Source organism: Typopeltis vanoorti, chromosome 14 (assembly GCF_054136105.1).
Source record: "Typopeltis vanoorti isolate ZY-2024b chromosome 14, IOZ_Tvanoo_1.0, whole genome shotgun sequence".
Taxonomy (NCBI): Eukaryota; Metazoa; Arthropoda; class Arachnida; order Uropygi; family Thelyphonidae; genus Typopeltis; species Typopeltis vanoorti.
This window is the reverse complement of record NC_143562.1, coordinates 107801050-107828970: the sequence shown is the minus strand read 5'-3', so window position 1 is coordinate 107828970 and position 27921 is coordinate 107801050. Positions and strand designations below refer to the sequence as shown.

At 37.4% G+C, this 27921-nt stretch overlaps 1 protein-coding gene across 6 annotated transcripts in view; it reads left to right on the top strand.

Moving 5' to 3' along the window:
- The window catches only part of LOC150099827 (semaphorin-1A-like), a 405107-nt gene that overhangs the window by 48607 nt on the left and 328579 nt on the right, over positions 1-27921 (top strand). The gene's annotated exons all lie outside the window — the stretch shown is intronic.

Below are 27921 nucleotides of genomic sequence, written 5' to 3'. Positions count from 1 at the left end.
TTCTGACACCTGCCCTACATGTGACCCGAGTTTCATGGGCGCAGAAATCGCTGTTCGCTTGGACTATCGGAGATGAATAATCCGCAGTCTGCTTTTTAGTCAGCCAACCCAGAAAATTGTCTGTCGTCAGGTGGTAGAAAACATCCGAATAGAAGCGCGATTTCCTCATGCAGATGTTCGTTACATTTTTTTAAAAGCTTTACTAGCTTCTTATTTCAGTTGAATACAAAATTTAACTGCCACAGAGTGCGATACGACATCCTAATACTCCATATGTTAACTTGGTTAACGACTTACACTTTTTTATATTAATGTTTTAGCCACCGATAGTTTTTTGGGCAGATGACCAGCCTTTTGACCTTCCTTTTTTTGTTTAATTTTTTTTCTTGCTTTTTTTTCTCGTTTTATTACCAGAACTAGCTACACAACTAACATCCCTCTCAATCCTCGGTTGACTAATTTAGCGTATTACAAAAAAAACCTTCGAAGTAAGCACTTGTCTCGGCGTCTTAATCTTTTCGATTACTTGCGAATCCGTACATCGATTTGTTAGCTCACCCGAGGGCGGGGTATAGAACATAAATTCTTATTTTTCAGGAAGTTATCCAGATCTTAATGCTCTTCATTTTTTTTTTTTTCTAATCTGATAGCCATTGTCTCAAAGGTTGATTTAAACTATAAACGTTTAAAATTCAATTACGCATGTTAGAAATTGCATGCGCTCTTGTAACTACTTTTTATTTTCAAAAATACCTCAAGGAACAGGCGGCTCGTGTTGCGATCGATCATGCCTTTTATTTTTATTACTGACGGCTTTGCTGCCGCAGCTACATGGGAAGATTGGTTTGCTTATTTCAGAATAGTAAATTATATCTTTGTAAGTGAAGTCAACTTTCGAAGGCCTGTAGTTATTCAGATACTGGAGTTTGAATGCGGTATATCTGATAGTATACAGACTTTAAATTAATAGAAGCTAAAGAAATAGTAAACAGAATCAGTAGAAACGTTTTTCGTCTATTATAGACTCTCTTCTGTGAGAAATCCATTTGTCTTGAACTGCCCCCCACTTTTGAAAAAGTATTTAGTGGTGGTCATAAACATTTTCAGAGGCTTCCGTATTTATCTCCCCGCTCTGTAAAACGGTCTTCAAATAAATACCAATGTATTCAATTAAATTGATATTAGAAGAACGACGAATCAGTTTCAAACTCTCCTGGTAGAGCAGTGTTTCAGCAAATGATCCTAAAATATTTGTCTATCTAGATATTAGCATGCCCTTAGGCGAGGAGTTGTATTGATTGCAGAAACCAATCTTTATATACAGATTGAGTGCATATTAGTTGAAGGGAAAAGCCTGCGGAAAAAAATACGTTGAGATGGAGAGAGAAAAAGCGATGTGCGTGCAGTGACAGAATCATGAAATAAGTGATGTATCTCGAGCATCAAGACTCCCCTCCTTTCCCCCAAGAAAATTTAATGGCAGAACAAGGAAGGCCGCCTGTTTCATTGGTTGCTATGAGCGCAGAGAGCATCGCCGATCTCCTCTTACTTCTCCTAGTTGGAGAAGACCTTCCACATCTTTTCGTTGAAGAAAACAAATTTGTTGCCAAGCTTTTGTTTTTCGTGAAATGCTTCAAAGAAAATTGGATCTTCGTTCTTATAAAAATGTAGCACACTTGATGGCCTAAGGAGGTTTCTGTAATTTAGTTAGATGGGTTTTCATGATCTTCAAGGCATTGCTTATTTTGTCAAATCAACTCTCCGTTCGTGGGGAGGGAAGGTTGTAAATTAATTTTTTGTTTTTGTATTTTTCTTTCATGGATGTATTGATTTAATTCCACGTATCGAAATACTAATTCGCCTGATGGATGTAATAGCTTGTTTCTTATAAGTTCATTCCGTTTACTTTTTCTCTCCATTATGCGCCGCTTTTTTGTTTTTATTTAGCAAAAAATAGATGAAAAAATACCCTTTTGAAATATTTGGAAATTAGCTACGATCCTTTGCTGGATAAACACTTCCCACAGTCGTCGAAACTGAACATTCAGACATACTGCATTGTTAAAATGAAAGCTGCCATGTAGAGAATTAATCAGAGATCTCGTACAAGTATTTACCATTTACCTGAATTAGGTACTCCATTGCATTGATATAACATAAAGTAAAGTTGATAAAAAAAAAAAAAAAAAATTAACAGTACATCACTTATAAGCTTTGTTTCTACTTATAATTCTGTGATTACGCTGATCACTCGTAAGTTGATAAGCATATTCGCAGGTAAATCTCATCAGTAACTCGAGTGTTTTGGGCTTAAGGTTTAATTTATTAGAGTTCGACTAAGATAACTTTCTTGGAAATCGAACACAACAGTTTTGATACTCGGCACTTATTCCGGAATAATGTGATTTAACGGCTAACAATCGATCAAGAGTCGAACTTGAAAAAAGCCTTTACGCAATTCTACCCAGGTTTCCTATTTGTAAATAAATGAAATAAACTTAACTTTCCCCACCCCCTTTAATTCTGAGAGGGAGGGGAAACTTCTGTGAACATGAAGGCATTGGACTCGACACAAATGATCTGTAAATTTGTTACGTATTTCTGCAAACAACCCGCCCTCTCCATATTTGTTCAGCACTCGTGGCTAAAAGTATCCGCTGTGAATGTCGCCTTTGTTATGGCAAATACATAAAGTCAACCGAATTAACTGGTGAGAGGCTTTTATAGGTCCGCTGTAGAATCAGCTGATATTTCGTAGAATTAGTTGCAGACACTAAAAGTAATTTGTTTATTTTGGCCGAAAGTTGCTGCATCCCTTTGTAAACAGCGTAAAACCACGAGGAAGTAATGCTTACTTAATGCCAAGTAGAGAAATTAGCAATATCCATTTTTTGTTCTACTTAAATCTTAATTCGAAATATTTTATCTTGCGTAAGGCATGGATGTTGATAAGGGGCTTGTGTAGGGAAGGCTTTTGAGTTCATAAACCTAAATTTACGATTAGATCAGGAATCTATTGGAGGCACCCTGAGCCGTTTCCATTGGATTCACTTAAATGTTTTGTATATCAAAAGCATAATTTTTATATATTTTTAACTATTAATCACGTGATGAAGTTCAATGATTCCAGTAAAATTATTTTCACCCTAACCATGAGAAGCTGGAAATCGCCGGTTACCCGAGAAAAATATTCTGCTAAACTATTTTAACCTCAAATGCATTGGGGTAAAATTGTGCAAGTAAATTACGAAACGAAAGCATTGAGGGGAGGGACCAATTTGAACCACGTTTGTTTACATTCCACTGTGATATAAACATTAATGAAATTTTAAAGTATCCCATATTTCTAATTAATTGACTATAAAATTAACTACATCGCTGAACTGGTATCGATTCAGTTAACTTTAGCGAATTCCACGTATTAAAATAAGCAAAATAATAGTTGTATACACACCTAAGAGGCCTGACCGAATTTTAACTGAACAGAGATTTAAAGAATGGTAACTTTTTTATTTTTGCATAATTTAAAACTAAATATTCATCATTTAAAATATTCTTTCCGTCAATTTACTTAAGCATACACTAAGCCTATTCTTCATGCGTATAACTTCTTCGTTGCATTACTGAAATTTATATTTAATGCAGTGTTCAGTGAAATGAGTAGTCATTTCTTCCACGTTCGTTGAAACGTTCCGGTAAACTAATTAGTAGTTAAATTGTTCTCACTTGTTAGCCAAACCACAACATGCATTCCATTTAAACACATTTTCTTCTTTCAGCTGCTAACAGCTGTTCGCAAGCCGTTTCCATTCCGACAAAAGGCACCGCTAGTCAATGCACAACCATCTGAGTTTATCTTCTGTGGCTGCACGTACAAAAAAACCTCTACAGCGGCTCTAATCGACCAGCACCATTGTAGGTCTTTCAGGGTGTTCTGGAGTCCGTGCATTCAAGTGTCACTCAAGTGGCGACGTCCAGTCTCTTGCGTAGCACGTTTTTCTTCTTTTCCCTCTCCCTCATACCACCCTCTGTACTCGAAACGTCAAAACACGGCCGATGATCGACTAGTCTCGCCAGGTCCCTAGAAGCATAACCCAGATGGCCTGCGGCTGACGTATGCAGCACTAGCAATACAGCCCGAAGCAAGTGGAGGTTCTAGTCTAGGAGAGTAACGCAGCAAGACCATTCACAAGCGAGCCACGCGCTGAAAACAGTTCCGACCTCAGCGTGCTGCTTCAGCAAGGCGTTCAGAAACCGTAAGTGCTAACTCAGCGCTTGTCAGTGACGAAAGCTACTCAAGGACTCTCTTCCCTCCCTACTTTGTGGACACGGGAAGGGGCTACTCAAGTTTACTGCTTGTTAGGTTCCATAGATAACCAGCAGTTAGCTCGTTCGTTAGCTTCTACATCAGCCGCATCGTTTAATATGGTGTGATGGACTGGGAAGTTGGACTGTTGTTATTACATAATGAGTTCTAACCTGCGATGTACTTCAAGGGCGTGAATGGAACACAGCGGTCTCATATGCAGCTAACTGAAAATGCGCGCCCTATTATTTCGAATTGGTTTAAATTTTAGTTTTAGTGGCATTTCTGTTTACAAAATGATGCTATCATATATTAAAAATTCAGCACTGACTGGATGGAATTAAAGATATTACGCTTAAAATTTGTAACGTCGTCTTCGTTTCAACACATTTGTAGTATCATCTGGACACCAAATAGAAATAGCTGTTAGTACATGAGCCATAAACTGGGACGTAAGATGACACTTATCGATTTAAAAAAAAGTCGCCATTTGCTACCTCCGCCCCACCCCCCCTTTTTTTTTTAATACCGTACATTTGTCACAGACATGATTCTCTCAAAAGCCAAAAAAAAAAAAAAAGTGGAAAAGCGAAACTTTCTGTGAACAGTTTCGAATTCTATTGATTATACGAGTGCTAAGCCTATGACAGATTTTGTAATTTCTGACTTTGGGAAGGCTCTAAGCTCATTTATAAGAATGAATGGTGTCACTGTACAAGATTTGCTGTTGAGAAGTCCACGTTTTTATGGTTTTCAAAAACTTTGATAATGATTTTGCAACTATGCTACAGTGCAAACATCTATGCCTGTAGCTTGTTTTCTGTCATTGACCTACATTTTCAGTTGCTAACCAGTCGATACTTGAGTTTGTCTGCTAATCGCGAATTGACTGTAATTGTATAGTAATGTTGATGTCTTACATTCAGTGAGGTAGAATTTCTTCGTTTCAGTTGTTTTGATGGTTCCACCAAATATTTTAGGCTTCCATTACAAAAAAGGTAACCAAAGTGAATACACAACTTAAAGTTGTGTATTGACTTTGGTTATTGCACAATGACCCACATCATTTGTGGTCGAAGTAGCAGAATAATGGATGCACAAGCAAGGTAGTCTGCAGTTCTTGTTTTTTTTCTATCTTGGGTATACCAAACACCGAAGGAATTCTGTTCGCCCATCTCTTGGATTATTACCATAGGAAGTCCATTGCTTCTGTTGTAATTCGTTGAGTGATGTCACACAGCTCCCTAACTTCTATTTTTACGCATGAAAACCTCGTTATTCAGTTAATTTGGGCATTAGTTTCCTCTCAATGACCCTTGATCTTTTTTTTTTTTGCAATTTTTTTTTAATTGACCCACTCACTCCGCGTTTTCCTCTCAGAAATGCCAGTTACCCCACACTGTTCTGTAGGATCCAGTGAATTTCACGGATCCTTAAATGAGTACTATGTAAGGGAGGAAAATTCTGCGTGTGCGTACTCATGTATGCATATGTATTCTATGCATTCAAGTTCAGAAACGCATCAAATATTTTAAATTAAAAATGAGTATACGAATTACACATACAATAAATAAATTTCGATAGCAATAAAAAGGGATAGTGCCTTCCCCATATGCACTTTTATCACAATAACTGTTCGTTGGCTTAGGAAAGTTTTGCATGCTTTCCAATTATCGGTTGGAATGGCTGGAGATATATTTAGATTGCCTTTGAGGTTTTTTTGGGTAATTTACCAAAGGGCCCCATTTTATGGTTTTGGGTTTATATCACTAGAATTGGTGTCTCATTGAACTGAAACCTTTACATACTTCATCAAACAGAAATTACACAGAAGTAGGGGAATACTTCTTATTTGGGACAATACACCAAAAACTTAATTTTTTATGTTGTCAACAAAGAGTAGTCATTGATTCCTGCCTCACAGTTGTTGTATGCCATTTCTACAGGCACTCCCACAGAAACATCTACTGAAATGGCATTCTGTATTGCCAAACTATTACACGATCATCAACTTCCCAGCATCCACCTACAATTCAACTACTAGCTTGCTTTTCCTGCTCCTTTCGCACCATCTACCCGTTTGTTGGAATAGTCTTCTCCAACAAGTGTTCCACAAGGGCCACCGCAATCGCCAGCTGTTTAAAGGCTTTTACACCATGATGTAAATTCAGAAATTAGCAATACACATTTAACACAAGTGAACAGTCCGATCTTTGTCAGCCTGGGGCTTTTAATCGGCTACTAACATTTCTAAAAAAAAAAATGTGAAAGATGTAGTTAGCGAAATCATAAAATATATTATATAAAAGCAACATATGGCCGAACTCGGGGTTCTTTAAGTCACCAAAATAAAATTGAGGGTTGTGTTGCTAGCCTGGCATCGTTGCACGTGTTGGCTCCACACATTCAATCTCCCCTTCGCACGGAGTCTAGCGTGCTTTTTTGCTAAGTAGCCGTTATGTTTCCCCTCCACTGAGGGGGAAGCTTTCTCAAACGATTAAATGTCATCACAGAATACTGATGCATTCGCTGGCACCCTGTAACAGTGGGTACAAGCAAGTTGAACGACTTCTCTATTTTTGAACTGAGGACTCCGATTCACCATGTGCAGTGTAGCCAATCGAGCCTCGGGGCAGCAAATGCATTGTCTACCAATGTGCTATTTCTACCACCCTCCTGTTTAGACAGTGATTTCCAACCCATATGGCGATCTGGGTTGACTGGCAATATTGTTACTTTTGACATTGTCATTGCTGATTTTGGAGGTTTTTTCGTTGAAAAGTCCAACAGAGGCCACCATACTTGATGTGAAAACATTTAAATACGTTAATAATGAAGGTCAAAATTATTTTTTTATTTTTACTAATTTTTCATTCTCAAGACCAACTAATGCATTTTAATTTTCGGTGAAATATATCCTCAGAAATTCAGGCGTTGTTAATGTCTTGCACCACAAGTTAATCAGTTAGTGCTCAGCATCGACTCGTTTTACGCAAACTTCTCACGTGCCCTACATAAAACCGAAGCTTTGTCTGGAAAGTTGTACTCATCCATCAAGAGCCACAGCAGACAGGTAAAGGGAAAAAAGCTTACTAGTTGGGAGGCATTGGAGGGGGGGGAGAGGTCAGTAAAGAGACGGCAAGTGACGGGGTGCCCTTGTGTAACGTTTTTCCTCATCGTTGCTGAAGCCGAACCACAGATGTGAACGATGACTGAAAACCAGTTGTCACTCGGGGTGACTGTATAATGCAGTATGAGTCATTCCTTGAAACCCGTCCTAGCCGCTGCACATGCTACAGGCCTTTCTTTCCCCCTCCCCCCATCCCAAGTCATTTTCCAAGGTACCAGAGCATTGTCTGTAGTGAACCGACGCATTTCTTAACTTTTTAATAGAGAATGGGAAAAGAAAGAAAATACTGAATCTTTAATATTTTTTTCCATTTCACGTTAACTGTGACTGCCTTTATTGAGTATCATTTGGCATCAATATCATCAGATCTGTTAATAAAACGAATGGCATAGTAACGTTTTCCGATTAAGTACAAGAACGACAAGGCACATTTCGATTACATCTTATTAGTAGATGTTTACTACAGAGACATTTTGGCCAGTGAAATTACCACTGAAGCGCAAATGGTGCTGTTTGAAATTTTGGGCATATTGAGCGATTTAAAAGTGCTTTGACGGAGGTTGCCAAATGGGAAATTTATGACCGAGGTACGCGCCGGGAAGAGTTATTGTGCAGTGAGCATACTGAGATTTAAATCCTTGTTTTAAATTGAATATTGACAGCAGTTATTTAAAAATTTCCTAAGTGAGTATCGGGAGAGTCAAATACGCATTATTTAGAAGTGAAGGCAATAAAAAAAGTGTTCACGGCAGCAGTATTAGACGCAGGGCTCATTTCTCACTATAAAGAAGTTAGATCCTTCCCCCTCTCAGAAATGAAATGTTACGGTTCTGAACTTGTAGCTCTTGAGATCTTTAATCTTCACCGTGTTTTTTTTTTGTGAGGGTAATCAGCGCTATACGGCGTCGGTGTATATAAATAGGGAGAAGCAATGGGGCTTATTCAGACCCATTTGCCCATGCTCTGAATAAGCCTAATAACCCATTTAATATCATTACATAGAACTTCCTAAAGTCTGCATGCTTAAGATAAATTACCGCCTGGGAATGACTCCCTCCATCCCTTTGTCGTTGTCACCAGGGTTGCTAGCTGTTTATAATGTTCGCAACTGAAGGGGGGAAAGTGTCACATGCTGTCTCTGGTAGAAGATGACATTGGTGTGGCAATATATCATAATTTAATATACAATCTCTGACAACGCACATAAAAGGTGCGAGGTTGTCAGATTTTGTAGGAGGGAGAATTTAGGGGAAGGGTTCAATCCCTTCTCCTTTAATGCCCACCAGAAGATGGGTTGTATATGAAACGAGAGGAACTGTTACTATAAGCTAAGTGTTTCTTAGTCGATCTTTACTGATCATGTAGCCAGTCAAAAGGAAAAAGCAAGCCTTATTTAGATTCAGTTTCGTTTCAAATGTAATTGTGAAACCTTGACACTCATGGGACCCAACCCAAGATTTGAAAAATGAAATGTCAACCTGGTGCCATATCACTGCCCTGTACAATTTTTTTTTTGTCGTTTTATTTGTTTATTAGTGTAGTTTCTGGTTAAATCCCATATTAATTTATCAGTTGTGAATATTTCGAAATATTTAACGCTTGAAAATATTCAAATACAATTGACTTTTGATTGAACTCTTACTCCAAATGGTCTGGATCATGGAGATCCAAAAACTGGTCTGCCTTCAGTTGGCATGCGTTTTGGACGAACTAAGCCGGAAAAAAAAATTACAATCATAATTGTGATATATTCTTCTTTTAGCGTATAATAGCTGTATTCAATTCATTTTCGGTGGCGACCTTCTTTCTCATAAGATATTGCTTGCTCTCTTCAGTATTATATAACTTAAGTTTCATTTGTTTCCTTGTCATCTCGCTGCTCTATTGCAATCTTTGATAGCTTTTCTACGAAATTCCAAATAACCTTAATACTTACTTTTACAAACCCGCATCTTTTTAGATGTTTTTGTGGCAAGACGAAATCTTAATAGCGAGTTCCATCTTCAAAATTGTTGCATTGTTAGTTAATAGTAGGGAGATGAGTAGTAATCATTGAAGTGACCAGTTCATAAATCCTCATGGATATGCCAATTGCGTGCAATTTAACAACTTCACAGATCGCTTCAAGCTACATTGCGAAACTCATTTTCTTATTAATATTCTAAAGAGACTGGGGGGAAAGTAGTGCTGAGTTTATTCATTTATTTAAGTTTGACATTCCTTCCGCATATTGGTTGACTCTTTACATTACTTGCCATTAGCTTGTTAGCAGTTAAATCCATCTATAGTACGTTCTTCTTCTGCCCTTCTCCATGATATAAACAAGTTTCGAGAATACATTTTGTTGCATTTAGTTGGAGTGGGATTGTAGCATTAACAAGCATTGATGTAACCATCCCACTCTTCAGTCATAAAAGTTTTTTTTTGTTTGTTCAGGATCAGTTACGTTACGTCTCTTAGCGATACTGCGCGTTGGTGAATTGTAAAATATTCTGCAGATTTCTATTACAAATTATCAAGAAACAAATTCTTTTTAGTAATCAAGACAGACGCATCTAAGGCAGAGGTTTCAAACTTCACATTATAAAGTGATTAGCCAGTCTTCTTATTCAGGAAGTAAATCATTCCCCTTGGTTTAAAATTGGTAACCTTCTTTTGCTGGCCAAGGAGATGAGGAATTACTTTCAGGAGAAAAATGGATTTGAATCCATATCGTAAGGCTTTCCTTTTATTATTTTAAGTGAAGTGGTAATTAGACTATTTTTATGACCTCAGATTATTACGAAACTTATGAACTGGCATATACTATAGTCGAAATTTTGACGAACCGTGTCTTTTGCATGGTCCGTCCTTGGTATAGAGATCTATTCAAGTTGAATGCTGAGAATAATAATTACATCGCTAAATGAGATGAATAACTTCACATCTAATGTATTACTACCCAAACCTTTTTCCAGCTGGGACATTATTTTAATAGAGCAGGAATTTAAATTCTTGGTAATAAGAGGATGGATGACATTATACTAAACAGGAAGTGGGATGCTGCTTTCCAGTAGGTGTTGTGAGGAGATGCAACGTGTTATTAATAACATAACAGGGACACGTATACAATAAAAAAAAGAATTACGCTGTAGAAAGCTTCGTTGATAATTGTTGCTACAGGGAGGCATTAAATAAATAAGTTAAATTACTGTCATAACAAAACAAAAAATTGCAAGGCCAAAGTTAAATAATTTAGGCGAGTAAATGTCTTGCAACTAAGCGTGCAACTGCATATGTCTGCTTTTCTTCCGGGTAAAGAAAAATAAGAACTTAAGTTCATTACGCATACTTTGTCATCATTGTAGGTCAAGTTTAAAGAAATTTGTAGCCCTAGAGTACTCCCACTTGTGGATCTCTTTAAGAATTTTTAGTTCGCAAAATGTTTAGTTTCTTCATGAGTGTTGCAAGACTCCCAATCTCAGAAGTATTGGAGAAGGCTTTCAGGAAGGATTAGCAGTCTGGCTTTGAGAAACTTCCTGATGAACTAGATCCTTTACATAAAAGAAATAGCGTTTTTTATTTCATATTCTCGGAGATGGACTCCACCTTTGTTTCTCCAAATGCTTATAACATTTCTCACGTTTCTGTGGCTGGCTTACCAACTTGACAGCAGAACATAAGCTGCCCGTAATGCGACCTAAGAGAAAATCCGCTTTCTGTCGTTCATTTACGATTGAATCAAGCTGCCGCATGCTTCGATAGATGGCGGTAATAATGTTCAAAATGCTACAGTTGCCACTTCAATACTGTTAGTAGTTTTCGCTGTAACTGCCACACGCAGAGGACGCCATAATCAGTTGGAAATGCAGGGGAAAAATAAGCAGGATTGTGTTACATGAAATATCGAATGTATTTTTTTTTTTTAATTTTGTTAATATAGTAGCAAAATTAAAAGCAAAACGTTTTTCGTCATTTCATGCTGTTAACTAATTTTGTCTTGCTACTACAAGTGGCAATACAGAATTCGAATCCCTGTCTTCCCAGCCGAAGAACAAATGTTACGACGTGTTTGTGAATGCGTTACGAAGACGCTGTATTGGCTGCATTCTCATAAGAAACAAATGGCGACTGTTAACTACCTTCTGTGTCTACAGACTACTTCTTATCATTTCCTTCATTTATGACAGAAGTTTATTACTTGGTCCTTTGTTTAATTTGTACATTAATGATACTGGAAATAATCTAACAGGAAATATCCACTTGTTTGCTGATTATGCAAAATTGGGAAGAGCGATAGTTAACGAAAGATGTAGATATCTTGCAGAAGGACTTAAATGTTGTGGCGGTATGGGCAAAGGTAAATGGCTGCTAGTTTAACGTAGCTAAGTGTAAGGTGATGCACTGGGCTGATGAGAGTACATGTTGTGTACTGTATTAACGGAAGTGAACTGCAAGAAGTTGACGAGGCGAGGGACTTGGGAGTTATTATGGTCAGAAATGAAGTTCAGAAGGCATATTGCAAAGGTGACCAAAATAGCACGTCAAATTATATGGTTGTTGAAGAACACACCGATAAGCAGGGATAGGGAAGTTTTTGTTCCATTTTATAAGGCATTAATTAGGCCACATCTGGACTATTGTGCTCAGATCTGGTCACGTGGATTGCTTGGTGATGAAGTGTTGGAGAGGATCCGGAGGCGAGAGACAAAGATCTTGGTCTGTGGAATTTATCCTGTGAGCACAGATTGAAAGTCTGTGGGCTCTAGAAACTAGCTGATAGACGTGAGAGATGATAGAAGCATATGTTATTAAAGGGCTTTTATAGGATTGATACTGACTTTTTTTTCTGTAAAGTACAGGAAGGAACCTGGAAATTTGTGTAAATTTCTGTGGTTAACAAAGTTGTTAAGCACTTTTTTTTGCTAAGAGGGTGGTGAATGTGTATAATGCTTCGCCAGAGGTTGAGTATGAATGAGTTTAAGAAGTATCATATTGTGTCAATGTAGGTCTCCCGCGATGAGTCTTCTAATACTCCATGGAAACGCCCGTTATTATAATAATAATTACGAAATTTGTTACAATGCCATTGTCTATAAATCAGTAACTTAACAAGACTAGTTGTATAAACTAAAAATATAAAAAATGAACTAATTAGTTTGTTTTATAGAAATATCGCAACGTTAATTATTCTGCCCACTTTAGTTTAGCACTAGATTCTGGACAAATACACATTTAATTTGAGAGTATTATATACTGCAGAATGTCCTATTTACACGACTATCACTTACTTTGCTTGTCGCTTGGGACACGGAAAACAAGTCTAACTTATTTGACTTTGCATTGCTGTTCTCCTAGTAGTACAAAAAAAAAAAACAAAAAACTTTTGTATGTTCCCAGTGTAGTTTTTTCTTGGTGGCTGTATGTTTGCAGATAATCGGATAAGAGCAGATCGGAGATGACATTTCATTTATTATTCCTGTTATTGTGCATGTTTCATGGAGCGAATCACCGGCAGCCTTGTTGTGATTTCTAACATTTGACTGCCTTGACGATCTTCTAGAAGTAATCAGTTCGTAAGAAACGATGTACATACTGAGATTATTTTTTGTGGGGAGGGTGAAATGACAGAACATGCGATTCTAGTTAATTTTCTTTAATTCATTTAATTGAATAATGGATATTTTTCCTAGCTTTGCTCAATACTGTCTGCATTACTTAACAAGATTGAATATGTGTGTGAAGTAAGTATACATTAGAAGTGGAGTAAGGTGTGGCAACAGCTACCACATAATTTAATATTCAAACATATTGCTCGCCAGAGACAGAAAGAGAAATAGGAATTAGTTGGAATTATAATGGATAGACGATCGCTCCTCCTCTTTGCGTGTATGCAAGATATACGGTTGAGTGATACATGATGTTGTGACCTTTACTGCCTTAATTACCTACTATTTTGCCAATCCGATTTTATGTATTATGAATTCTGAGGCCTGATACTTGCACTTCAAGTAATATAATACTATTAATTTGAAATTATTGTCGTGCACATTTTTACTCATACTTCCATGTTTAAAACTGAAGCCTTGATGCATCGATTTTTGCTCATATAAACGATAAGGCTTATTGCTATAGGCGAGTATGTTAAATTTAGCGCGATGCTCGAGGGCAATATGTCAAGGTCCTACAGACCGACATCCGCATTAAAGGTCTTCAAGTTTGAAGTTCTTAATTCTCCTTTCACAGCTTTACAAAAGGAGGCCCAAGAAAATCCACTCTATCATACATAACTCGGTGCTTAAGTGGGATGCAACAAGGGCTGTCATGTTTTATTCTCTTGCTAAATGTTGCTATTACATAACAGGAAATGAACAAACGAATGAAAGAAAATGAAATTTGAAATGAATGACTACAATCGCGAAACAGGACGGGAAAAAAAAGCTATTCTTAATTGCATATTAATGGTAACTGACACGAATCGGTTTGTTTATTCTTTTAGTGTCCTGAATTAATTAGTTCATTTCATCAGTACGAGCTTTTAGAATGACTGAGTCCATAATGACATGAACTCAATGATTTGAGTCCGTATTGACACACGTTTCGGCTTCCAAGTGCACTGGTAAATTTTGATTCGTATAACATCGAGTCCTTATCTGGTAAAAACAGTTCTCCATTCGGGTTGTCAGCAATGGAATAAAATCTTAGCTTGAGACTGCACTATTGAAGCCAGGATGCTAAACTAACATAAGTGGGGAAACAAGTTTTTCATCCTAACTTGTGTATCTAGCCCGAGATGCGGTAACTTCCTTGAAGACGGTGGAGAACCTGAGTTGATTGAGCCAATGAAGTGCTGTATGACCTTTGCGAGGACAAGAGAAGTCTTCCTTGATAACTACAAATAAATTCAAGAATTTTATTTAGGATAAGTTGTATTTTGAGTTTTTGCTTAAAGCAAAACGGTAGCAGACTTTTAACGTGATTTTACATATTAAATCCATTTGTCTCCACAATGACTTTTCTAAAAACTTTTCTAAAACCAGAATTTCCCCATCTACCACGGAAATCATTCCGTTTATGATAAAAATCAAAACAGTCTTTTTTTCACCCCTTTTTTTTTCACCTTTTCTTTAATATTCTCGAAGAAATTCCCTCAGTCCTTGCTGATCTAACTTTGCACGTACGACTCAATGATTTGTCCTCCCCAGCCCAAGCATTACCGTAACAAGATGGGGGAGGGACGGTACACCACCCGCGTCTTTGTTCATCTTCATTCTTTCGGAATATTCACGCAGAGGTACACAATTCAATTTGGAGTTTCCGATTTAGTTAGGAACATTCTCCCCACTATTTCAGAAACCACACAGCTCCCCTATTGGGCTCAGACTGAAGTGACAGTTCAGAAGCTAAATATCGAGCTTGAAGAAAATATTACAAACAAAAATGGAATCGCCGACATCACTCAGTTTTCCTGTTATATTTCGAAAGGTATTCCTAATATAGTTGGTCATGCATTTTATGAATCTACGAATTTTTAAATCTTTCTTCCTTTGCCTTGGGTGGAAATGCTCGGAAATGACATCGCTTGAACAATAGTCCACTCGAATAATAGTGCCCTTGCATTTTTGTCAATTGCAGTATCCAATCTATTGAGATTTTGAAGAATTCGAATAAGATGGTTGTTTGGCGTAAGAAGTCAACTGCCTGCCCCCTCATTTACGGTATTAAAATACAAAACATTCCACGTGATACTTGTTCATCCCGTCTGTACATAGCACTGCTTCCCCTCTATTGACTGGATCGCGTTCAGAAGGGAGTGCTATTGCTGCCATGGAAACATATTACCACCGTAAGTTCACGTGATGTTTGACGGACTCGGATTACAGGCCAGAACTATCTCCAAGTTTTCTAGCTCGCGGAAGGTGGGTAAAAACTGAGGTTACCGTGATTTGCCTGCAGTTATCTTCCATCGACGATGTTGGCAGCTCGCCGAGGCATGGTGCGATACAATAGCAGCAAACTGACGGTTATATTTCAATTAGTAGTTGCTTTTAACTCTGGTTGTTTTTCTTAACACGACTGCTGAGAGTGTAATTTCATTCCAAAAAAAGAAAGAAAAGTTATATCTATATAACTTTCAATTATGTTATAAATGCTTCGGCATTTTAACATACTTGAAAGGAAAGTGACGTTATCATGAATGTAAATGAATAGCAGGCCATAAAACAACTTTACATACTTTTAAGATAGTAAAGACAATGAATCAGTAAACCCTCCATGACGCTATATTTTAGCGCACAGGTTCGCTGTATGAATAACGAAATTTACGATTCATACCAAGTAAGCAGTTCATCAGGAGAAACGTTATCACGGATAGGAAAGTCAGCCTCTAGTAATCTTTTCCACCCTCCGGAGTAAGACGGCGTTCATTTGGAATTGTTTATTTCTCACGTCTTTTATTTGAATCAAAGTAAGGAATCTTTCATAATATAGCTATAGGTCTATGATCCGCTTAGCCTTTCATAATTACCTCGCCAATCTGAGACCTTTCGGATCGCGTCATATTAATGCTGTTTTCGGTTAAAGACCTAGATATTATCAGAGATAAAAACAAAACTCGATTTTGGATTTTTCAGTTTAGGTGCAGAACTTATACAAGCTTTGTTGTGTGAGTAGGGGTTAGGAGCTTATTTATATTGTTCCTAAATGGACTTGAATGTAGTCGAAGGAACAATTCGTGATGAAAGAGAATAGACGTAGATGGAAGTGGGTTCACCGTTGGGTTGTTAGAGGATGTTGGGCGGCTGCTGCCTTTTCAGCAGGCTTAGTGGAAAAATTACGATGGAATGATATGCTTGCAACTGTTGCACGCTTCTTAACGTTTTTCGATAACATAATTAAGATAAATAATCGCAACGCAATTTGAATAAGTGAAATGAATCAAGTTTAAGAGCTGAGTGGATACGTTGAAGTTTAAGTAAATGGAAATGAAATTCCAGATTTCGCGGTGTTGAGGTTGATTTAAATCCACGAAAGGTTTGTTGAGCGTAGGGACCAAGGATTAGCTCATACAGCAAATATCGCCCACAAACCAAACATTGAGATGTTTCAAATAACTTCAAGTTGAAGATAGTCGGTATGAAAGTTTTTTATTGGGCGATGAGTCATCAACATCCATATGTCGACAGTGGGATTTGAATTTTTTCTTAAAGGGAAATTTAACTTTCATATTGAAACTTTTTGGAAAATATTTTAAACTGCATCCGGAGGGACAGTTTTCTTAAACAGACTACTATCAAAATCTTTCCAACAAATTAAAGTGCTGGAGATGGTGTTCTTCAGCTTCCAGTAACTTCATCTGTGTCGGGTTCAGTATTTGTGGCTTGTATTAATAGCTTGCGGCACACAGGGCCCTGTGTGTGAGAGAGAAAACAGCTACATGAAGAGGGTTCGAGGACAAATTGATTCCCGTGTCAGTGGGCTTTTTGTCAAATGGAAATAAGGTGTTTCCTTCTGTCATTTCAGGGCTTATTGGTGGGTTCAGTGGTCGAATAATCATGGATAATAGTTAATTGAAGCGTTACGAAGTGGATAACAGGAAAACTGGATGTTTATAGGAAAGTGTAAAAGACCACACAGGCTCTCTTGACCTCATTTCCCTAATCATAATTTGAACCTGTACTAAGAGCTAAACGTTTGAACCAAAAGTGAATCACTGATCCATAGAATAACACCCGAACTGCTGTGTGGAATGTGACTCAGGAATAATACGAGAGCGAAGTAGGGTGCTATTCAATCACCCCTAAAGTGGATGCAGCGGGTGTGTAAAGCATACCATAGAAGCTGTTATTTGCACATGTTCCTCATTGATTTTTGCGGCCTTACCATGCGCTTACGAAGTGATGTCATTCTGTTATGTGAATCCGCTGGCACCACCTGGTGATCCTTGAAAAACAGTCGGTTAATGCGTTGGTATCCTTATCATGGTGTGTGTTGTCGGAAAGGCGGGCCTGACAAAGCATTATCAGAATAGGCCCTTGGATCCTGGTTTCCTGTCGCACCATAGGTAATGCCCCCCCCCCCTCTGTTCAGTTATGCTCTTGAACGTTTATAGCCAGTCAACTTAAGAGACTGCGTCATACCAGATGTTACTTCTATCAGTGTATGCACTTTGCTTTCAGGGAACGACTATAAAAAGTTCTTTCAGCAGCAAAATAATCTCTTCAGAATGTTGCAATTAATACATTAAACTGAGCTAAATCAAGTATTGCACCACTGTATTAAGCAAGTGGTAATATTTAGGACAGTAAGATTGTTGTATGGTTACCGCATCTCAGAATCGTAACATCAACCAAACATTCTTGTCATCTTAACATCTTCCCAACTTTGCTGACATTTTGTGAGTGTATGTATTCCTCAGTTTAAGTCTGTTAAATGGATGTTTGTCAGTGCTAATGGGAATAGTGAACTGTTGCAGTTCAGTTAGCCAGTTAAAGAAAAATCGAATTTCAGTTCACGTTGGCAATTTGTTACATAACCATTAGGTTCACAACTTATTTTGTGAATAAATTTTCACTTCTTTTAAACGGTACTGCAGATTTCAGAGGATAGGAAAACTTTTCGAACAGAAATTAAAATGTGTCCATTTAAAAATAAAATAAAAACAGAGCTGTTCAGGGGAAGGATGTTTAGATTTCTTTTCCCAGGATTTTGAATAAGCACTCGTGACGCACTAATTTCCTTGTCAATATTACCTTCTTAATGTGTATTTTCGCGCCAGCCTTTTAACTTTTCCCCAACCAACCTGCTAATTACTAATTCGCACTCTGCTACTGCCAGATTTTATGACTTTATAAGAAATACTAATGCTTAGTAGGAAATGAAAAAAATCAATCCATCTGGTACAACTCAATCGTAATTTTTGACGCCATTTATGAGGACTCTTCACGCTGTTTTCATAAATAGTGGAGGAAACGATTCTTCCTGTTTATGAGCATTGAATACTTTTTTTTTTGTGGAACTGTCTGGAATCCCATTCTAGCAGTAGATGTTAAATTATATTAAATAAAACTACCGCCGGGCTGATATCCTCTTTTCTGTGATTTCGAGTGGGAACCTAGTTAATCATCCGTTCGCATAATTAATTTCACTCCTGGAAACATTCAGGTCTGTTAATAGGCAGATGAATTGTACCCAGCATCACCTTGATGCGTTAGCAGAAGTGCTTGACAGGTTTAATGTCCATGAACCTTTGCTATTTAGGTCAACTAACATTGTTTGCAAACAAGAAACCACGCTGAGGGGAAAGCAGTTGGGGTGCTAAAAACGAGTTTCTTCACTTTCAAGTACTTTGCTCTACTCATATCGACGCTTATTGGTTATGTTCCACTTACGTCATCGCACAGCTGATATGAACCGCGCCCTATCTGTCAGCAGATACATCATTACTCTTGTTCTACTTTGTCTACTCCATTGCTAGCTTTCCATTCCAAGAACTTCTGTTGTTCGGCTCTTCCAGTCTTCGTTGGCGTCCTTTCTTGATGCACTCACGTGTCAGTTCAGTCCATTTCAAACTCTACTCTCTCAACCGTTCTCATGCCAAGGAACGCTTCCTTTTGAAAGCGTAGGGTTGGTTATGTATCTGGGGGGGGGAGGGTAAAGAAAGAAAAGAATCGGGTCGTCAACTGTCGATATTAACGCCCTGCTGATGATTGCAGGGCCCACGTGGGTGGAGAATATCGGTTGCATATTATAGCAACATATTAGGAAGTTTTCAAGATTCGCTATTGAAAGCATATTAAACTTTGTTCCCTAACGAATGACTTCTCCGTGATCTTCTATTAATAAAAGAGCTCGCAATAAGGTTGGTTTCTGTTAATGAATATTTTAGAGTTTAGGACAAACTCCAAACTTTGCGATATTAACTAAGAATAAGATGGGAATCGTATTCTTAGGTGAGCCCCAAATTTTCGTCGTATGATCTCACTTTGTTTATCCCCCCCCCTCCATGAATATACAGTAGGACGACATGCAAGAATAATTTCGGAATGACCCGGATTTAAGTTCTGTCTCTGACTCGTGTTTTTGAGAAGTGTAGTCTGCCTTGTCTTCTGTGGTTCTAATGTTCCTTCTCCAAAAATGAGAACGCCCCGTAGCTTGACTCAACGATAATTATGAAATTATTCAGTATAGTGTGGCTTGTTTAGAGCAATCTTTCTTCATGTATCTTAAGAACACTGCACTTTTTATCCAGTTTTCTTTTATTTTACTTCCTCTTACGTTTTAGGAATAATACAGCCAAAGAACTTGAAGCATTTTGGATCTGTCGAAATGGTCACAAAAAAAAACGTATCCGTGCCTTCGTTTGTCTTGATATCGAACGGCTTCAGATACGTCATTTAGACCATTTAATTACAAGTGAATGGAGAAGAAATGAGTCGTGGATAGTTTGGTTTGCTAATTGAATAAGCACTTGCGTCTAAATGCTACGTTAGTGACATCGTAACGAATGAAATACGCGACCGTCATGAAGCTCGCTACTACTACAAACGTTCTGAGTTGAAAAAAAATGGAGCGGTTATCATATCTGAAACAAGAGATGAGTCTTAGATGAGGGCATGCGTGTGCCGTAATACGAATAAAAAGAAAGCACATCCCTCGAACTCGAAACGAAATAAAAAAAATAAAAAATCTTGACCGGATTCAGACAAAAGCAGTTATTGTTTCTCCCGTTTTTGCTCCATCCTCTGTTATCGTGCTGTCAGGCCTCACCCTTTTGAACCGTATGTACTGCATGGCATATAGACCATATGCTAGTCACGTGCTTGGGCTCGTCCATTTGTGGTTTCCAATTACTCCAATCAACTAGGTTACCAGTCGGTTGACCTTGAAGAGTTTGTTCCCATTAACGAGCGGTTTCATTGACTTAATGAATGCTACTTACAGCATTAAACAATGTCAGAAAATCCTTGCTCAGAATACTAAAATGAACGTCTATATTCCAAATTAACTAATAGTGAAAGAAGTTTTTCACTTAAGTATCGACAGAAGAGCTCCAACTTCATTAACCATTCCTGCGACTTGAACAGTATCCGTGTTGTGCCATTTGAAAATTGAAAAATTGCTCAACCTGCAAAAAAGAAAAGTGAATTTGCATTTTCTGAAATGGCATTTTCATTCAATTTATAAATTTTTCTTAAGATTGGAAACCTGTAAGCTACTTGTCAAACGTCTGTTCTCTTTTCTCAAGATGTCTAAACAATATTAGCATCATAAGTGAAAAATAGTATACCTGCTTTCTATGAGAGTAATTTAAAATCTCTGAATAGCACTGTGTATTATTCCTGTTCTGACTGCTCCAGTTCTCATGTATGTTTTGGTACCGAAGTATCTCTGCATGAATTATGCCGTCTCGCATTTTTAAGGCTTCTGCAATCTAATTAGTCATGACGATTGCTATGAGCGCAGTACCTTTCTGGTGTTGCTAAGTTAAATGTCTACTATATTAACTAGATTAGAATTTTACGATGCTGATTTTTGTTCATTAAATTTTATGAATTCGAAATGCTAATTTGTTAAAAGCAAGCTAGCATTTCTAAACATATTATAATGCTATAATTATATTATAAAGCTATAAACAAAAGCCGACTTTTGTTTGCCCCTCTTCTGCATATCAATTCAAACACCGAAGGTTTCTAAACTAGAATATTAGCACTGGATGGTGAAAAAATTAACATTTAGTGTGACAAACGTTGCTTTTCATGCTCGTGAAGAGGAGGAAGGAGAATTTATATTCAGCAGTTTAGCACAGTCGAAGTCTTGGTGTACATTACTCAAATATAACAGCAATGAGTCAAAAAAAAAAAAAAAAGCGGAATTTATTTGGAATCTTTTAGTTGAACTAAACAAATTCCGAGATTATTCTGATTTTCTGATAAAATTAATTTTTATGCGACTAGTGAGCAACTTCATCTACGTTTAAAATTTTCAAAATCCTGAAGTACAATTCAAATGGTTCAGTAAAAATGGGAACAGGACCGAATCACAAGAATCAATTTACATTTTAATAAAGTATTCCACTGTTTTTTCTTTTTATGCTCCTTACGTAATCGTACGTTTCACCTATTTTATTAATTCATGATGTAATTCATAATTATGTGTGGCCATGAGTAATCTCTAACGCATCCATGCACAATTTACTCACAGTAATTATGAACTTTTACTGCATATTTTATAGTTTATTCGCAAAAAACAGAATGAATTTGGAGTTGGTTACTCCGGATTGTAAGCAATATTGTCCTTGGAATCTCATGTCAGAAACACCTAACATCTGTAACTCCCACACTGTCTTTGTATATTTAACAAAGAGAAAGGACAAACATACTCAGGTGTATTAGTAAAATGACTCAAGACATACTGTGAATGCGCTTGAACTCTAGTTACGAGATAATCGTCGATTGTAATGGCATTCTTGTATAGTGGCCACTCATGATTGCACAACAGCGTGAACCACGACTGTGCAGTGTCGTTGGTTCTGACTCAGATGCAAATTCAGCCTGATCACTCATTCCAGTCAGTATAGTCAAAAGGAAATATCACATTACCAATCGGCTGAAATATTTGTAGTAAACGATTCTTGTAGTGCCTGAGGATAGTATGATGGATAAGTTTACATTACTCACTTATTAATGACAATTTTCCTTCAGATTAGTCTGTCTGCCAAGACTCCAATATTTTCACTCTTACATCTAGGTCTTTTCAATCACTTATATCAATCTGCATCTCGGCATCAAACGCTTGCGTTCCTAATCTTTCCATTCTGTTTCAGTGACCACACGACCAGAAATAGCTGTGCTCACACATTCTAGAATGCTAATAGTGTCAAGTTTCTTTCCAATATCCTCGTTTTTAAAGATTATTGATTGTTCACTTACCTAATTTTTCAGACAACTATCTGTAGTCGCCGCTCTAATCGACTGTTATTTCCATCCCAGCTTTTAGATCCGCAAGTTAAAACTGGATTGAACACCGGCTTTGCTAGTTTACTTTTCTAATTTCTCTATTCCATATAAACTTTCTGTCGACTCCCCACCATTACTAGCTCTAATTCTGTGTTCTACCTCCATATTTAATTTGCGATCTTCACTAAAAATTGTGCTCAAATAGCCATGTTTTTAAAATAGAAATGTTTTACTTGTCCCATTTCATTCAGAATGCAGCTGAAGTTTTCTATGATAATTGACATTTATGACTTAAGGGGTGAAGCGAAAAGCCTTTCATATTCCCCGTTGTCTGTTACGGTCACAGTGAGGGAAAATATGAGCAGTTTGCTCGCCCATAATGGGCATGGAGATTATACATCACTGAAGGAAGTTAAAATGGCTTTTGGTCTTTTGTGTTTAAATATATCCGTTGCCTCGTAGGCTACAACTTGCTGAACTAGATCATTGGGATGAGTGGACGTCTTTAGGAAGAACTTTGCAGCTAAAGTTTGTAGGAAGGAGAAGATATAAGGAATATTTGTATCTCGGTGAAGTTAATGATTTCTGACGAACCATGGGACGTTTAGAATCATTCTCAAGCATTTGTTCTGAACCCGTTGCAATTTGATAACATTTGTAGTGGAGGCGTGGCTCCAGGCTGGAGAAGCATAAGTAACTATAGGACGAATCGTCAGCTGGTATAAAAGCATTTGATTCTGATGTTTAGCTTGCTGCTTCTGTTTATTAGGGGGTAGATCTGAGCGATGGCTTTAGATGCCTTTGTACATGTAGCCTTGATGTGTTGGTTAAAAGTTAATTTTTTGCCGAAGACGACACCTAAGTAATTTGTTTCCGTCTGCCAGGGAATTTTTGGTGTTGAATAATAAGATGTCTCCTACAGGAGATATCGACTTTGTTGTGAAGAGAATAGCTGAACTTTTTAGGGGATTTACTTGCAGTCTCCATTTAGAAGGTTTTCTTGAAGTCTTCTAGTAACGAAATGTGATCAGAGAGATCTGACTAATAGTTTTCTATGTTCCTATTTTGACAGTTTTTATCGCTGATTTTCAAGCCATATTTGTTATAATAGTTATTCAATATAGTTAAGAATACCGTAAACGTATACTGGATTGTTTTAAGAGTAATCACCTGAATAAAGTTCAGATTAAAATATTCATTTTTGTTAGGTTTAATGTTACATTCATTCATAATGATTGAAATGTATGATGAATGACATTGAAGATAACGTGCACTCTCTCAATTGATTTTACATTCCTGTGCCTCCTTAAATTCTAATGCATTTCCAAATTATATCGCGATCTGCTTCACGAGTCGACCATTGTGAAAAGCCCTTCATACTAGCACTTACAATATTAGCTATGGTGACCCTTTTAACAGTCGTTCGTATGAAGACAGTGGTTAATTTTTACCAGTTTTCGTCGAACAGAAGAACCTGATTACTAATCTCACTCAAACTTGTTCTATCTGCTTACATCATTTGCAATTTTAGCATCGGAGTTGAACATGGCGACCATCTTAAAATCAAGTTTCGTGCCTAACTGTTGCTTGCTTTTATTATGGGAATGAAAAGAATTTTGATGCTAGGAAGTAACTTCATCTTTGCTTCGAAATTAGGTCATGCAGGTGAGTTATCGGAGGATGAGTTGTCTTGGTTCATACGGCTGCTGCAGTTTTTTTTCTCTCTCTCTCTCATTAAAACTGATATTTCAGTCAAAAATCGGTTAACCCAGCGTTGTTTTCTTGATTTTAATACTCACCTTGGAAGTATTAAACTGTGAGTAGACGAGGGAAAATTATTAGAGGGTTTCGATATTAATTATAACTGCTTTAAGTATTAATTATACTCGAAGTAATTATGATAACTGCTTTAAGATATCAAGAGAAGATCGCATGTCCAAATACGTGCGAGGAAAGAATAAATAAGTAGGAAATCTCTGAGGAGGAAACTTACCTTCAACTAAAGACATAAATAGATGGCTTAAATTGGAAATGAATTCGTCGAATACACGAATGAATTTTAGTGTTAAGATAACCACTTTATACTCTGCTGAGGTTGTTTTTTTATAAAGAATTTCGTCACTGTTTGCTTTCCTGGAACGAAGCTGGGATAGAAACTTAAACAAATATTCATCTCTTGCAGGTGTCGTTTCTTTACCTGAAAACCAGTAATCGTATTTAACATGGCCCGTCTGCGTTCATCGCTAGGCCTCGTAGTCGTCACCGTTGCTAGGGCTGCAGGAAGTGTGAGCCCCCCCGTTTTCCTCCCTTTCAATGCCATGTGCAGTGGTCGCCAAATAACCACTCAAACGGATGACGAAGTTTTCCCCTCTCTTGGCATATAGCCTCCCATTTCAGGTTGGCTCGGGGCAATGAACTGAGGTCGACAGCGTTGGCTTGAGGTGTCGTTTCTTTCACACCCCTGTTTCTCTTCCCCCGTACCCTCGGGCACGTGCTGTAGAAACTGGTCGATACTGGAGAAACAAGTCTTGCCTCTGACAATCGATATTATTACGGAACACCCCGTCACCTCCACTGTCCCTTGATTTGCCATCATTTCCCCTCCCCATCTTTTTTTTATCCTTTTTACTTCATTGCAGCCCTTTGGCCCAATCGATAGCTTACTTTTTTAAAACGACGAGTATCCAACCACCCCGTTGTACATCAGAATGATAGCAAGTTTAATTAATGAAAAATGGAACCGAATTCTTTAAAGTTTTCCTGCATTGGATTGCCGAATCCGATTCATTCCTGAAAACCACAAGAAAAAGTATGCTGTAGAAGCACTTGTCATTAAATTTGGAAGTTTCAATTATTGTGTAAGGATAAATGTGTATTGGAAACATTTCCGTACGGAGATTGCCTTTCTTCAACAACTTAGTTGTTCGATCCATCAGTGGCAGCTTTGTAACTGCAATTTATTGCCAATCCTATTTCCACTTCTTTAATGAATTTTTACGTCGTTAAGTGATTTAAGTCTTACATTTCATACATTATGAAAGGAAAAGCCAGTTCGTAAAAGCAATTTTGTTTGACATGCTTTGACTTGAGTCTTAACCTGAACTGATATCGGTTCAAGGTTTGGATCCTCAGCAATTTTAATTCAAAAGTGCTGAAAGTTTAGTTCTTATTACTGTTGGAGTTCGAGCAGTTTGTTCCCTTCTAATCCAGTAGGATTAATGTTATTTGCTGTGAATGTATTTATTGTCAAGTAAATACGGTAAAGATGAATTCATACAAGTCAAGTAGATCCCTTTATTCATACCTGACAATGAGATCAGCGATGTATTCGAAGCAGAGTGAATATTCCGCTTGGTTTTGTTGATCTTTCTGCGACCTGGCTTGCCCTTGTTGATATTTTAGTTCAACAGAATTTGCTAATATCTGCCTACAGCCTGGGCGTCGTGAGCTATCGCAAAGATTTCTGGGTTATTGCGAGGGAAGAAAAGGATGTCAGTAATCTTCCATCCAACACGCGATTGAATCCCACACGATCGTTTCTCCATATAATCAGAACCGTACCTGTGTGACTGTCCGGTTGCAGTAATTCTTAGTCAGAAGAAATATCGTTTTTCTTGTCATATGACCATTTGTAACGCAAAGAGAAGACTCGGTGTGACTTGGTAGTAGCCAAAAACAATTAAGGCGTCAATAAACAGATTCATAGAAATAGCGTGATAGGTTTAGAAAAGCCTAACCCATTAGAGCTTCATACCAAAAGGTGTGTATATTGAGGAGACAATCCTTCCCCATTTATAGTTAGAGGAAACTTCAGCCATTTCAGTAACTACTAAATAAGGGCTTATTTTAGTGAAATTCAATAATACACACAATACATTTGTTTTTTTCCGGCCAACAATACAAGAATTTCAGCTTAATATGTAAATGAACACAGAAATCTCATGCATACAAACAAACCGATTTTAATTCTTGTAATCTACTGATTACAATCACGGGCCCTGGAGTTCCCTCTCCCATATCCCGAGGAATTTTTAGTGGCAGGACTAAGATTCTCTCTCCCTCCTCTCGGCTACAAGCTTTCGCCCTTTTAAACAACGGTGGGGATTCTGGCGTTAGACTCGTCAAGCCCCACCCACATGAACAGGCGGTTGTCGTGTTTATTCCATTACAGTTGGCTACCAAGTAGAATGTAATAAACGTTTTTTGTCATGTTGTTTTATTTTTCCTGAGATATTTTCAATAGTATATTAAAATAATTGATTTAACTAATAAGTTATCTTTAGCAGTAACGTGACTAACCACCATGGCGAGCAAATCTACACAAATGGCCACAAGCTTTGGCTGTCCCTTAAATGGAACAGAGGTGCGAAGAATCTCCGTACTCAAAATGGTGTGTCCACTAAAACTAGGAACCTGGAATGTCAGAACCCTGTATGAAACAAGTAAGCTAAGAAATGGAATTGGGAATGAGCGAAGTTAGGTAGCCAGGATCAAGCAAAACTGAAGTTCATATGATAATATACCACTCTGGAAGTAATGAAAACAATCATCAAAATGGAGTTGAAATAATATTAAAGAAAGATGCCAGTAAGTCGCTCACTGTTGATCTTCATTCCCTACTCACATAGGATATTATTTAAACTGAAAGGTCGACCACTAGATATCAATCTTATATAGATCTGCTGACAAAAATGATACGGAGATCGAAGAATTTTATGATCAGTTAAAAGAACTAATGAAAAATACAAAGAAACATGATATTAACATCGTCAATGGTGATTTAGTGCTAAAATCGTTAAAGGTAGAAGTGAAGTTATAGTTCGCGAACATGGATTGGGAACAAGAAATGAGAGAGGAGACAGTCTTCTTGAATTCTGTCAAGAAGAGGAACTAATAATCACAAACACATGGTTTAAGCTACCACCCCGAAGACTAAATACTTTGCAATCACCACAGGATAATAATGCAAATATAGTTAGAAACCAAATCGATTCTTTGCTAATTAATCAAAGATTTTGAAATTCTATACAGAGCACAAAAACCTATCCTAGTGCAGATACTACTTCTGATCATAATCTGCTGGTGACAGAGTTAAAACTTGAAAGCTATACTTAAGAAACATCAACCAAAAAAAAAAGGTTTGATCTAGGAACGTTGAAAAATCCAGAGATTAGAAAAAACTGAGTCAAGATCTGAATCACTTATCAGAATGATGACGTCACGAGGGTGATGAATAATGCGACATTAAAATTTGTTTTCATAGAGAAATGTGTCAATCCTTTGCCCTGATAGAGCAGTAAAAAAGAAACATGGGGTGAAAAAGATTAATTAAATCTCTCTCATGGATCAACGCAGATCATATAAAAAAATCAGTCGAACAAAATATAGAGGTTAGAAAATTATTAAAGACAAGATCAAAGAAGCAAAAGAAATCTGTATGAATGAAAAATAGAATTTCTAAAGGAAAAGCATTAGTTTTAATCTACACAAAAAAGATGAATGAGACCTCAGGTATATTTAATAAAAAAAACAACTATGTATCCTTCGAA